The sequence below is a fragment of the Saccopteryx leptura genome, chromosome 4 (assembly GCF_036850995.1).
Source record: "Saccopteryx leptura isolate mSacLep1 chromosome 4, mSacLep1_pri_phased_curated, whole genome shotgun sequence".
Classification (NCBI taxonomy): Eukaryota; Metazoa; Chordata; class Mammalia; order Chiroptera; family Emballonuridae; genus Saccopteryx; species Saccopteryx leptura.
The window spans coordinates 114,604,351-114,619,733 of NC_089506.1; the positions used below are offsets into that span (position 1 = coordinate 114,604,351).

Genomic DNA, 15,383 nt, shown 5'->3' on the forward strand with positions numbered 1-15,383 from the left:
ATATATTTTTTTTTCTTTTATGTTTCAGTATGTATTTTTAATTGGACTATTTTCTGTTCATTGATTGTTCCCTTTGTGCTATTAAGTCTATTGATGAGCCCATTGAAGGTTCCAGTGCCTCTTCCAGTGTACTTTTAATTGGTAGCATTGTGGGGTTTTTTACAGTTTCTTACTCTGTGCTGAAATTCCTCACCTGTTTATGCATGTTGACTACCTTTTTGACTATTAATTAACTCTTAAAATGTTAATCATAGTTATTTTTAATTCTTTGTCTGATAGTTCCAATACCTGGTTTATATGTGATTCTGATCCTGTTGGTTTATAATTCTGACTGCATTGATTTTTCTCCTTTGTGTAAAGTTTTATATTTTTTGGATGAAAATGACCCTGCCTTTAGGACAATAGTGACTGACACTCATAGTATTTATGCTGGGAACAGGCCTGACTCCTTTTATGCTACGTCTTCATGTTGAGATTTAAGACTTGCTACTTAGGAACTGAGGCAGGGTTATGTTTCCTTGTTTTGTTACTCTTGGTGCTTGTACTTGCTCCCCCTTTTCCTTGTGTTAAGCCAGGGCTGGTCTGTCAGAATGCCTCCCTCAGTGCCCCGTTTTGCCCCACTCAGGCTCTCCTTGACCCTGTGCTTAAGGGAGGCTCTTTGTGCCGGGCCGCTTCTGCCAGTGTTCTGCTGGTGTTTGTGATTGGGTCCCTGCGAGCCTGGTGTTGGGGGCATGAGCTGGCTTTATGTTGTTCTGGGTCAGATGTGGTTCTGGGCAGGTGCTGCTCTGGGGCATGGAAGTGGGGCTTTCCCACTGCTCCGCCCATTCCCAGGTTGGTGAAGTACGCACACATGTCAGGACTGAAGGTAAAATCCTGCCCCTCCTCAGAGCAGAGAGGATCTTCCTGTTCGCTTTCTGCAGCTGCAGGAGCCTTTCTCCTGTAACCTCAAAGTGAAAGGTTGGCTCTCCTCTTATGAGCTGTAAAAGGCCGTGTTTCAGAGAGGTTGTGGGAAAGAAGGGCCTCAGCTGGCTTTGCGTCTCCTCTGCAGCTGTGCCTGTGTCCCTCCCTCCCTCCGCCTGCCACCCTGAAGGACGGTCCTAAGGCTCCCGCGCAGCCCCGCTTCCTCCGGAACACTGGGGCTGGCCGTGCAGGAGGGCCTGCAGAAGACTGCACACACTCTTCACGGCTGCAGCTCGGAGGTGCATTCTCCTACATTAGCTCACGTAGGGACTTCTGCAATTTATTAAACACTTGTATCTGTGTCTTCCCAGTTTATATGCTACCTAATGCTTCCTCTTCCTGTGCTCTGTCCCAAGGAGACATGTTCTTGCATACCTACTATGTCTCTCTGGGGGCTTCTGTCTCTGTTCAGATTGCAAGATGAATTGGTTGATGGCACCTTTAGCTCTCTGATAGATTCCGCCACCCATACACTAATGAGGACAGTCTTGTGATTAGTGTGGCAGTGACCCTTCCAGCTTTCTACAAGCAAAATGGGAGTTCCCTATTTCTCTTTAAAACTTTATATTCCTAATCAATGATTTTCCAATTTGTATTTTCAAAATATTATGCGAACTAAGAACTACACTAAAATATGCTCATTAACTGACTGCTATGCCAGGAAATACATTCGAAGCTAGAGCATGGCATACAGACGGTTTCCTGGGGAGTGCTCTTGACCACACGCCAGACTGTGAGAGAGTAGTAAGTAAGGGAAGCTCTGTCAGACAGGAAGTGACGCAGTTGTAAGGGGGACCCCGGACTATTCACTGGGAAAGTCTTTGAAAGTGGCACAGCTCTGAGACATGCCCTTAAGTGAGCCAAGGGACCTGAGCCTGCATCTCCTGAATGACCAGTGTTTGAATGCAGACCGCCCGATGACCTGACCACACTCCGGGTGAGACACTCAGCCGTGCCCCGTCCCCCAGGAGTCCTCCTGTGACCTTTCCAGGGCGGAGCGGCTCCGTCCTAAAGGAGGTTTGTGGTGATCCCCCCCGTATCTGCTACATTGAAATTCCTTTTATAACACATTACAATTGTTATTTCATAGGAAAAGTTTTAGTTCTTCAATTTTTATATCACTTATTTAAAACAGCTAGCCTTTTTGTTGCTAGGCTTGGTGTTTTGTCTCAGATAAATGACATATATTCTGTCACTTACATTTTTATTTCATAGTAGTTGATTTTTCTGTCATTTTATTTGACTAGTTGACTAGTAAGGGGGGAATTGTTGCATTTGTTTCCTTCATTTTCTTTCTCTCTACAAAATATGCAATTAACAATTTTCAGAAATTCACTCCAAATAAGCTTTTATAATTATCTAAAGACTTAACAGCATTACATTTTTGAAACCTGAAAAATGTGTATTTCAAATTTAGTTTACCATAAACTCGCATACAAGGGAATGCTACTTAGGAATAATTTCTTATTCTTATGTAATTTCATCTACTTTCTTAACAAGTACATCATGCTTTTGAAAACATATATAATTCTGTTAAGAAAGAATGAGGAGAAAATGTCAGTTTTTAATTTAAAAGATCATGGAGAAAGAAAATAAGCAAGAATTGTTTCAGCGTGATGTTTTGCTTAGTGGCAGCAAGCCTAAAAAGTTATAATTCAGAGAAACTACTTTTCAGTAGGTTCCAATGTCACGGATCTGATACTTAATATACACGTTAGTCATCAGTTATCTAGTGTATTTATATTTCATACTAGAAGTTTAGTGAACTATGAACAAAATACTTGAAGTTGGTGTTTGTCTATTACTATTTATAATATGCACCTGATTAAGAATTTAACTCTACAGTATATGGTTACAGTAATTAACATTCTCCTAATCTTTTCTCTACATCAGCCTACTTAAATCAGTTCACTTACCTATGGTTTTTCTTTTTATTCTTTTTTTTTTATTAACTGAGAAGTGGGGAGCCAGGGAGAGACTACTGCATGTACCCCTACTGCAATCCACCCAGCAAGCCTTCCTACAGGGCAATGCTTGGCAACGAGCTATTTCAGCCCCTGAGGCGAGGCCATGGAGCCATCCTCAGCGCCCAGCCCACTTACCCCAGAGCCAGCTGGCCAGGGCCTGCCTGCTTTTCCTAATTTGCATAGGAGCATTAAATTAATAAAATCAACTATGTAATTCATGAATGTAATAATATCCTTTATATCTGAGCCACGTCTTTTTTTAAAATTTTTATTAATTTTAGCCTGACCTGTGGTGGCGCAGTGGATAAAGCATCGACCTGGAATGCTGAGGTTGCCGGTTCGAAACCTGCACTTGTCTGGTCAAGGCACATATGGGAGTTGATGCTTCCTGCTTCTCCCCCCTTCTCTCTTTCTCTCTCTCCTCTCTAAAATGAATAAATAAATAAAAAAGATTAAAATTTTTATTAATTTTAATTTATTGTGTTTACATGGATTCAAGTGTCCCACTGAATATAACACCCTCAGCCCCCACCCCCGTGTTCCTATTTATATCCCCTATGCCCCCCCTCCCCATAACTCCCTCCACCCTTCCTCTGGGATTTGCTGTCCTGTTATCTGTATCTCTGTGTTATGTATATATAGTTTTACTAATCCCTACACCTTCTCTAATCCTATGCCCTCATCCCCCTTCTTTCTGACAACTGTCCCTCTGCTTCCTGTGACCCTGCCTCTGCCTCTATTTCATTTCTCAGTACACTTTGTTCATTAGATTCCACATATAAGTGAGATCATATGATATTTCTCTTTCTCAGCCAGGCTTATTTCACTTAGCATAATCATCTCCAGGTCCATCTATGTCATCGCAAATGCTAAGATTTCTTTCTTTCTCGTGGCCAAGTAGTATTCCATTGTGTATATGATATGTACCATTGCTTTTGAATCCACTCGTCCACTGGCAGACACTTGGGTTGTTTCCAGATCTTCGCTATTATAAACAATAAACATGACAGTGCATATCTTCTTTTGAATGAGTGATTTGGTATTCTTAGGATATATTCCTAAAAGTGGGATAGCTGGGTCAAAATGCAGATCTATTTTTAATTTTTTTGGAATCTCCATACTGTTTTCCACAGTGGCTGCACAAATCTGCATTCCCACCGGCAGTTCAGAAGGGTTCTCTTTTCTCCACACCTTTGCCATCTCTTATTAGGTGCTGTTTTGTTATGAGCGCCATTCTGACAGGAGTGAGGTGGTATCTCATTGTGGTTTTAATTTGCATTTCTCTGATGATTAGTGATGTTGAACATTTTTTTCTATGCCTATTGGCTATCTGTATGTCCTCTTTGGAGAAGTGTCTGTTTAGTTTTTTTGCCCTTTTTTTTTTTTTTGTATTTTTCTGAAGCTGGAAACGCGGAGAGACAGACTCCTGCATACGCCCGACCGGAATCCACCCGGCACGCCCACCAGGGGGCGATGCTCTGCCCCTCCGGGGCGTCACTCTGTTGCGACCAGAGCCACTCTAGCGCCTGGGGCAGAGGCCAAGGAGCCATCCCCAGCGCCTGGGCCATCTTTGCTCCAATGGAGCCTCGCTGCAGGAGGGGAAGAGAGAGACAGAGAGGAAGGAGAGGGGGAGGGGTGGAGAAGCAGATGGGCGCTTCTCCTGTGTGCCCTGGCCGGGAATCGAACCCAGGACTTCTGTACACCAGGCCGACGCTCTACCGTTGAGCCAACCGGCCAGGGCTATTTTTGCCCATTTTTTAATTGGATTGTTTTCCTTCCTGGTGTTGAGTTTTATAAGTTCTTTATGATTTTGATTATTTATCTCTTTATTAGACATATTGGTGAATATGTTCTCCCATTGTATGCATTCTCTGTTTATTTTGTTAATGCTGTCTTTAGCTGTGCAAAAGCTTTTTAGTTTGATATAGTCCCATTTGTTCATCCTGTCATTTATTTCACTTACCCGAGGAGATAAATCAGCAAAAATTTGCTATGAGAGATAGCGGAGAGTTTACTGCCTATGTTTTCTTCCAAGATATTTATGGTTTCATGACGTACATTTAAGTCTTTTATTACATTGAGTTTATTTTTGTGAATGGTGTAAGTTGGTGTTCTAGTTTTATTTTCTTTGCATGTACCTGTCCAATTTTCCCAACACCATTTATTAAAGAGACTGTCTTTATTCCACTATGTGCTCTTACCCCCTTTGTCAAATATCAATTGACCATACTGGTGTGGGTTTATTTCTGGATTTTCTGCTCTGTTCCATTGATCCGTATGCCTGTTCTTATGCCAGTACCAAGCTGTTTTGTTTTTCGTTTTTTTGTTTGTTTGTCTTTGTATTTTTCTGAAGCTGGAAATGGGGAGGCAGTCAGACAGACTCCCGCATGCGCCCAACCAGAATCCACCCGGCACGCCCACCAGGGGGCGATGTTCTGCCCATCCGGGGCGTCGCTCTGTCATGACCAGAGCCACTCTAGCGCCTGGGGCAGAGGCCAAGGAGCCATCCCCAGCGCCCGGGCCAACTTTGCTCCAATGGAGCCTCAGCTGCGGGAGGCTCTTTATTCTTCATTTTCAAGATTTCTGAGGCTATTCATGTTCTTTTTTGGTTCCATGTAAATTTTTGGAATATTTTTTCTACATATTTGAAGTATGTCATTGGTATTTTAATAGGAATTGCTTTGAATTTATAGATTACTTTGGGTAATATAGACATTTTAATTATGTTTATTCTTATCCATGAACACGGTATATACTTCCAATTGTTTGTATGTTCTTCGATTTTTTTATCAACGTTTTATAATTTTCTGAGTACAAATCTTTTACATCCTTGGTTAAATTTACTGTTAGGTACTTTATTTTTTTTGTTGTTGCAATAGTAAAGGGTATTGTTTCCTTAATTTCTCTTTCAGACAGCTTATTGTTGATGTATAAAAATGCCACTGATTTCTGAATAGTAATTTTATATCCTGCCACCTGGCTGAATTATCAGTTCTAGTAGTTTTCTGACTGAGACTTTAGGGTTTTCTGTGTACAGTATCATGACACCAGCAAATAATGAAAGTTACTTCTTCTTTTCCAATTTGGATGACTTTCATTTCTTCTTATTTGATTGCTGTGGCTAGGACTTCCAGCACTATGTTGAATAAGAGTGGTGAAAGGGGGCTCCCTTGCCTTGTTCCTGATCTTAAGGGGATTGCTTTCAATTTTTTCCCATTGAGTATGATGTTGACTGTGGGTTTGTCATAGATGGCCTTTATTATGTTGAGGTATGTTCCCTGTATTCCCACTTTGCTGAGAGTTTTGATTATAAATGGGTGCTGGATTTTATCAGATGTTTTTTCTGCATCTATTGATATTATCATGTGATGTTTATACTTCCTTTTTGTTTATGTGATGAATCACATTTGTTGATTTGCCAAAATTTGTACCAGCCTTGCCTCCCCAGAATTAATCCCATTTGATCATGATTTATGATTATTTTCTTGTATTGCTGGATCTAGTTTGCTAAAATTTTGTCGAGAATTTTAGCATCTAAGTTCATCAGGGATATTGGCCTATAGTTTCCTTTCTTTGTGGTGTTTTTACCTAGTTTTAGAATGAGGACAATGCTTGCCTCATAAAAAGAGTTTTGAAGTTTTCTCTCCTCTTGAATTTTTTGAAATATTTTAAGAAGGAAAGATGTTAGTTCTTCTTTTAATATTTGGTAAAATTTACTTTTGAAGCCATCTGGTCCAGGACTTTTGTTTGCTGGGAGTTTTTTGATAACTGTTTCCATTGCATTTGTTGTAATTGTCTGTTTAGGTTTTCTGATTCTTCCAGATTGAGTTTTGGAAGATTTTATGTTTCTAGGAATTTGTTTATTTCATCTAGGTTGTTCAATTTTTTGGCCTATAGATCTTCATAGTGTTTTCTTAAAATCATTTGTATTTCTGCAGTGTCAGTTGTTACTTCTCCACTTTCATTTCTAATTTTATTTATTTGAGTCCTCTTTTTTTCTTCATGAGTCTGGTTAAAGGTTTGTCAATCTTGTTTACTTTTTCAAACTATCAGTTCTTGGTTTCACTTATCTTTTTTATTGGTTTTTTAGCCTGTATGTCATCAATTTCTGTTCTGATCTTTGTTATTTTCTTTCTTCTACTTCCTTTGGGCTTTATTTGTTGTTATTTTTCTATTTATTTCAGATACAGGATTTTAACTTTTTTTTTGCTACTTAAGGTACTCCTGTAATGCTATGAATTTCCCTCTCAGGACTGCTTTTGCTGTATCCCATAGGTTTTGAGTTGTTGTATGTTCGTTTTCATTAGTTTCAAGGAAATTTTTTACTTCTTCCTTTATCTACTTGTCAACCCATTCATTATTTAATAACATGCTATTTAGCCACCAAGTGTTTAAATATTTTTCAGTTTTTCTATTGTAGTTGATTTCTAGCTTCTTATTATTGTGATCCAAGAAGATGATTGATATGGTTTCAATCTTTTTAAATTTATTGAACTCGTTTTGTGTCCTAACATGTGGTCTATCCTAGAGAATGTACCATGTGCACTTGAAAAGAATGTATATTCTGCTGCTTTGAGGTGAAAGGTTCTGGAGATTTCTTTTAAATCCAGTTGATCTAGTGTGTCTTTCAAAATGCTGTTTCTTTGCCTGACCTTTGGTGGCGCAGTGGATAAAGCGTTGACCTAGAAATGCTGAGGTTGCTGGTTCGAAACCCTGGGCTTGCCTGGTCAAGGCACATATGGGAGTTGATACTTCCAGCTCCTCCCCACCTTCTCTCTCTGTCTCTCTCTCCTCTCTGTCTCCCTCTCTGTCTCTCTCTCTCCCTTTCTCTCTCCCCTCTAAAATGAATAAATAAAAAAAAATTTAAAGTGCTGTTATTTTGTTAATTTTTTTCTTGAGGATCTATCCATTGATGTTAGTGAGGTATTGAAATCCCCTACTATTATAGTATTGCTGTTGATCTCGTCCTTTATGTCCATCAAAATCTGCTTTATATAGTAAGATGATCCTATATTTGGTGCATAAATATTTACAATGGTCATCTTTCCTCCTGTTGCATTGCTCTTTGTCATTATGTAGTGACCTTTTTTATCCCTTACTATTTAGCCTTTGTTTTAAAGTCTATTTTGTTAGACATAAGTATTGCTGCCCTAGCTTTTTTTTCATTTCCATTTGTGTGAAATACTTTTTTTCATTCCTTCACTTTCCGTCTATGTGTATCTTTTATTCTGAGGTAGGTCTCTTGTAGACAGCATATGTATGGGTCCTGTTTTCCTTTTTTAAATTTTTTTGTGACAGAGACAGAGAGAGGGACAGATAGGACAGACAGACAGGAAGGAAGAGAGATGAGAAGCATCAGTTCTTTGTTGCAACACCTTAGTTGTTCATTGGTTGCTTTCTCATATGTGACTTGAACAGGGGCTGCAACAGATCAAATGACCCCTTGCTCAAGCCAGTGGCTTTGGGTTCAAACCAGGTTAGCTTGTACTCAAACTGGTGATCTCAGGGCTTCGACCTGGGTCTTCTGTGTTTCAGTCTGACACTCCATCCTTTGCGCCACCACCTGGTCTGCTTGGGTCCTGTTTTCTTGTCCATGCAGCTACCCTATGTCTTTTGATTAGAGCGTTTAATCCATTTACATTTAAGGTTATTATTTACAGGTACTTATTTATTCCCTTTTTATTCTTTAAATCTACATTCCTCTTTTTCTCAATCTCTTTTTTTTCTTTGCCCTTTTTATTACAACTTCCTTAACATTTGGTTGTACTGAATTCCTTGAGTTTTGGGGTTTTTTTTTGTTTTGTTTTTTTGTCAGTGAAGCTTTTTATTTCGCCTTCAATTTTAAACAATAGCCTTGCTTGGTAAAGTAGTCTTGGTTGTAGGTTCTTGTTTTGCATCACTTTGAATATTTCTTGCCAATCCCTCTGCCCTAAAGTGTTTCTGTTGAAAAGTCGGATGTAATTCTTATGGGGGTTCCTCTGTAATTATTAACCGCTTTTCTTTTGTAGCTTTTAGTATTCTTTCTTTGTTTCTTAACTTTGGCATTTTAATTATGATGTGTCTTGGTGTAGTCCTCCTTGGGTTCCTTTTTAACAGAATTCTCTGTGCTTCTTGAACTTGTGTGACTTTTTCCTTCATCAATGTAGGGAAATTATCAGCTGTGATTTCTTCAAACATGTTCTCTATCCCTTGTTCATTCTCTTCTCCTTCAAGAACCCCTATGATGCCGATATTGTTTCTCTTCATGTTGTCACAGAGGTCTCTTAGACTTTCCTCAGTCTTTTTGTGACTCTTTATATTTTGCTGCTCTGCTTCTGTTTATCTTGTCTTCTAAATCGCTGATTCAGTCCTCTGCTTCATCAAGCCTGCTGTTCATTCCTTCTAGTGTAGCCTTCATTGCTGATATTGCATTTGTGATTTCTGACTTGTACTTTTTTAATGATTTCAATGTCCTTTTAGATGCTTGCTATCTCTTTATTTATGTTTTCATTATGTCCATTCATTGCTGCTCTAAGATCCTTGAGCATCCTAAATATCATTATTTTAAACTCTGCATCTGATAGTTTGGTTACTTACATCTCATTTATTTCTTTTTCTGGGAATTTCTGTTGTTGATTCATTTGAGTCGCATTTCTTTGTTTGCCCATTTTGTCTGTGTATTAGGTAACACTGTCTGACTGAAGTTTTCGTGGTGTCTTTATGAGAAAGATGGCTTGGTGGTATTGACCTTCCAGCCAACCTGTTTTTCTTGTTCTAGGAATGCTTCTTGAAGGTTCTATTTTCCTTCTTGTTGTTTGTGAGTGTTGAATGCATTTGGTTCTTTCGTGGGTACAGTTATTTATTTAGGCTGGCTGGCTCTAAGGGTCAACATTGACCATGTTTTTATGACACACTGTACAGTGTCTGTACTGTTGGATATATTTGTTCTCCATAGTGTCTGGTGCCTGCTAAACTCTTCCTTTTGGCATGCTGTTTGTGTAGCTAGCGGAGTCTAGGGTTGTTGCTGTCTGCCACCCACTACCAGTTGTGTTGGTTCTAGATCTTCTTGGGTCAGTGTCAGCTGTTGATTGTATCCTGCTGTGGGCTACCTGTCTGTATCTACTGCACTTTTTGCTGTTTGTGTCTGCTGTATTTTCAGTGCCTGAGTAGTGTGGGAAGGGCCAACCTTTGTAAAAGGATTAGCTTCCTACTACTTAGAGATGACAGTAGCACCTTAACAGCTCCAAGCTTTGTAATTTGTCTCCACTTTTTAGCTGTTCCTCCTCCTCTTGCAGCTGCCTGGTCTTCCCACAGAGTCTTCTGTAGAAAGACTAGTATGGGCCTAGACTGACCTCACCCAACCATCTCATCTGCAGGTTGCAATCTTGTTGGGTTAGGTCAGCTGATGTTGGGGATACAATGTTACTGGGACTTCCTCCTTCAGGGGTGTCTTGGTCAGTAGCTCAATGTGGGGAGTGTGACCCTACTCCATACCCTAATCATTCAGCCTCTGCTGGATACTCTAATTTTATTTCTTCCCAGCAAGATGAGCAGCATGTTCAGATCAAAGTAGGGCCGACAGTCCCCTCTGCAGAAGTTCTTACAACTGGTGATACCCTGGTCTCAGGGAGGATGACTGAGAAAGTCCTCTCCTGGGGCTGACTGTGCTCCCCCAAGAAAGGAGCTAAGCTCTTCTACCAGATTTTAATATAGGTCTACAGTAACCCACAGTTTAAATGTTCATACTCCAAGCCTCTCTCCCTTCCCCTATTGGAATCTAGCCCAGCAGTATAGGATATCTAGCACCCTGGCTGGCTGACTGTGAAGCTCCACCCTATACAATGCACATGAGCTGCTGTGTGGGTGCTGATCACAGAAAGCAGAACTCAGCTCAGCTGGGCCCAGTGTGAAGAGCTCTTCCTTAGGATACCCCACTACAAGAGTTGTTAGATCCTGAACTGATGCTCATCACAGCTGGCCACTGTTTGTGCCAACCCTGGGCCTCCCTAGAAGGAGGAACCCAGTCCAATCCAGTGGGAAATATTGTCCCTGACTGACCCTCAGCAACCTTCTTGGAGCTACAAGCAATCTAGAGTTCGTGGCTGCCTCTGCTGGGCCCAGGTGCACCAAGACATATCAAGCTGCTCACTTAGGCTGGCTTTTACCCACACTGGGCCTGATGGAAGTTTTCTTAAAAGGCCAAGGTTTCCTGAGTCCTACCTCCTGCAGCCTCTGTCTGCTGGCTGTCTTTTAGGCTTGGCCACTAAAAAAACTTCTGCTAGATTATTGAACCGGAGGGAATTCATGGATTAGGAAGGGTGGTGGGTGTCACTCCACCCTTGGCTGCAGGTGTCAGTCTGTCCAGACTTTTTTCACAGACCTTAGTAGGGTGTGGCGCCAGGAGTCTAGTGGGTATGGCCTCTGAGACCCAGAGGTGTAGCCTGCTTGCATTCTGGACAGTTTCCACTGAGTCTCCTGTGAGGTGAAATTGTCAATCCTAGACTTAGGAGTGTGTGGGGAAAATAGCTCCTGCCTCAATACCAGAAAAAGGAGTCACTGACACACCCATGCCTCCTGGCTTCTCAGCACTACCCAGTTTTCATGACTGGAGCAGGAGAGACTACCAAGGGTGGAATAGTTGCTTCTCTCCTGGCTGGTGCCACTCAGAGGTTACTGCTGCTCCACCCAAGAAATATGGTGACTGCAGTACTGGATATTGACTCAGTACAGGGGTTCTGGTGTCCGTCCCCTATAATGTCTCTCCCTGGGCCACCAACTTCACACTTCCTTCATGCAACTCTAGTCCTCTCAGCTCTCCCTCTACTGGAGCCCCGAGTAAGTGGCTGTGAATGAGATTTTTGTGCTGGCCCTTTAAGATAGAGCCTGCATCTCGGAGAGCTCAGTCTCTTTCTCACAGACAGGAACCCAGCTCTTTTCACCACCAAGTGCTGTGTGATCTGGGGCTTTTAGGTCTCGGGCTTTAGGCTGGGACTCTGGGCCTAGGACTGAGGACCCATACCTCTCAGGGTGACCCTTGTTGCCACAGTGAGAGTCCCTCCAGACCTTCAGTCACCGCTTGCTCCTGGGAGCATTGTAGCCCTTTCTGCGTCTCTGTCCTTCCTACCAGTCTTGGTGTGGCTTCTTCTGTGATTCTTGGTTATAAACTCTTCTTCCTTTAGTCCAAAGTTGGTTTTTCAAGGTGATTGTTCTTAAATTAAGGTGTAATCCAATTTGTTCCTGGGAGGTGGCAGTTGTAACGTCCACCTACTCTGTTGCCATGTTTTTCTCCCTTAAGCCACATCTTTTAGGTGCATTGCTTAAGGGTAAATGAGTACTTATTTTTATTCTAGGTTTTATTTATACATCTACCTATTAATTTGTATGATTTAAGAAATTAAAATGAAATTTAATAAATTTAACATACCAAATGAAATTATTAAGTGCTTTCACATTATGCATAGGACCTAGAAGAATACAAAAAATTAAAATCAAAAGTAAATAAAAATTATACTTTTATATAGTAGCACTAACATAAGGAAGCTTATTAAAATGCACTTCACAATGTAAGCAATGTCCTAAAAACGTAGAATTACTCTGTTTTTCTAGAATTCTAAAACATAAAACATTTGAAAATAATCAGCACTTCATATGATAGCAGATTTATTTAGAATAAAAGAGATGCCTGATCAGTGGTGGCACAGTGGATAAAACATCAATCTGGAACGCTGAGGTCAGCAATTTGAAACCCCAGACTTGCCTGGTCAAGGCACATATGGGAGTTGATGCTTCCTTCTCATCCTGCCTTTTATCTCTCTCATTCTCTCTCTCTTTCCTCTCTAAAATGAATAAATAAAATCATTTAAAAATTAAAAAACAATACATATGTTAAAAAAAAGAAAACAAGATAGGAATCTTACTTTTTTTCTGCCGATTCATTTATTTAGAATCACCTTGGCCTTGGATACGTCTCCAGGCCAGTTATATTTGGTAAGATTTGATCATTGCAGCCATATGTTTTTATGACATTTCTTCTCCTGTGGGTTAATTTTATTTTTATTCAAATTTCTTAAAATCTATAAATCTCTGTAAATGAGATTTTCTTAATGTAAGTAAAGACAAATAATTATGTTTTTAAATGGTAAAAATAAACTTATGTTTTAAGTCATTATTTTATTATTTTATTATTTATTTGAAAGAGAGAAATATCGATTTGTTGTTATGTATGCATTCATTAGTTGATTCTTTTCTGTGTCCTGACCAGGGATCGAACCTGCATCTTTGCTTATTGAGACAATGCTCTAACCAACTGAGATACCTGATCAGAGTTCTAAGTCATATTGTGTTAATACAGGGATTGGAGCTATAGACTTTCATTTGAAACATCTTTATTTTCATCGAATGTTAATTATATTAGAATAGTTGATAAATTTCCCAAGTTGCAACAGTAATTTTCTTCATAAAAGTCAGCAATTCTCTTTCTTAAAAGAATTTGCTCTTCCTATCAAGAAAAATAAAAAATACCATCATAAGCAGAAGGAAATGAAAAGTATACAGTGAGAAGAGAGAAATGGATAACTTGAGAGAATGCATTTCAGCTTAGAGTTGACAAATTATTCATTTAGGACCCAAGAACTTTCCCAACTTTGAATAACTTCCTAGAGTGTTAAGGTTATAAACCTCACTCAAGAATGTGTAGAGCACATTCCTCATCTAGTGCACTCTTGTCTGATTTCTGTGTATAACATTCCTTGAACTGAATGAATGTTTTTTTTAAATAAATGAAAATAAACTTTCAAATAAAACTAAAAAGATACTATTAAATTTTTTCTTACAAAATAATTTTTCACAGAACCTTGTTTATTTTTCTGGCAATTAAATGTTACTTCTATTTTTAAGATAAAAGTGAAGTGGATAATTCATTTATTTTTATAGGACACAAGGCCAAGGAGTACTCTGTTGTTAAAATGTAAAAAAAAATTTTTTTTACGTGTTGACTGATAAATTTTTCATGTATGCCTTACAATTGGTAGAACAGGAGTTTTTTATTGTTTGTTTCTCTCAGATGAGAATTGAAATAACACTAGGCACAATGTCTTTTTAAAATAATTGGGTTTATTTGCTAGGTGATATAGGTGGGTATAAAGCTATTTGTATATACACATGTACTTAGTTTCTTTGACTAATTTCCATTTCATATTTAACTAAATCACCAATAATAGTATCACACATAAATCTGTAAAATATAGAAAAAAAAAAAGCTTTAAGCTAGGAAAAAAATGTTCTTGGATTTTATTAAATAGCAGTATATTGCAATCTAATAGTATAACTATGATATGAAGCTATGTAAATTCAGAATTTTTCTAAAGTAATTTTATACCCATTAATTAATATGAAATAAAATTAACTTCACCCTTTATTCAAACTTCCACTGCAGAAACAAACTAGTGATTCTATCTAGTTTTCTTTTCTCCTTTTCATGGGTTCATGCTTCCCATTCTGTTTCCTCAGTAGAGGAAAGAGTCATAGGAGATGGTCCTGGAGAGTTGGAAGTAGTGAATGAAATAGGAGATCCAGAAAGAGGTGCTGCCTGTATTCACTAAGAGTAACTTACGGTTATTCTATGACTCTGGGCAGCTTTTCCTTTCCTGTTTTATTACAATTTACCAGTAGTAAATACTTCCATTAAAACAGTTATTCCCAAGGTGTGTTTTCTAGATCAACAGTAATTAGACCTGAAAATTTGTTACAAGTACCATTCTCACAGAACACCCCAAACTGCTGAGTCAGGAATGCGGGGAGTGGAGTTTTTGGAGCCTGTGCTTGAGTAGGACTTGAATGGGATTCCGGTCTACACAAACAGATGAGAATCATCATCTTGCTTCAGAAATAACAGAGTAGGGAGAATATTGAACGCTCTTCACCTTCAGCAAGTCTGGAAGTCCCACCCAAGCTTTTTTTCTGCCTACAGCTGTTTCTCCAGAGTGTTGTCTTTAGTGTATGTGCATGGACTGACTTACATCTGAGTTTCCTTGCTGAGTCTCCTTTTCTGAGGCTGTCACCTCAGATAAGAAGACTGAGTCAAATAGAAGTGTTAATGGTGAGGCTGTGTGTACACCAAGGATTCAGATGATACTGTTTCCAAGACAGGAAAGAAGCATGCCTGGGTTATTTCCTAATTCCTGTTTACTCATTTAATTGCTTAAAAACAAATGTAGTAGTTTAGTTTTAAATATTAGTAATATATTGCAAATTATTCTGTGATTAATTACCTTTTTGTCATTATATTTTCCTCATATGTAACAGAAATGTTACATAGCACTGTGGCAGAACTTTTATTATTTTGGAATATTGTTTAATTCCTTATTGTGCACGTCTTCTGTGTAAAATTAGGAAATGATCATCTAATATTATAAATTGAATTTTTAAAATATATGAATCATGTATAAAGGTAAATATAGGTGTTTTTATTCAAACCAG

General features: G+C 39.1%; 1 protein-coding gene across 3 annotated transcripts in view; it reads left to right on the plus strand.

Annotated features, from left to right (window-relative positions):
• The window catches only part of NBEA (neurobeachin), a 739,008-nt gene that overhangs the window by 261,669 nt on the left and 461,956 nt on the right, over positions 1–15,383 (plus strand). The gene's annotated exons all lie outside the window — the stretch shown is intronic.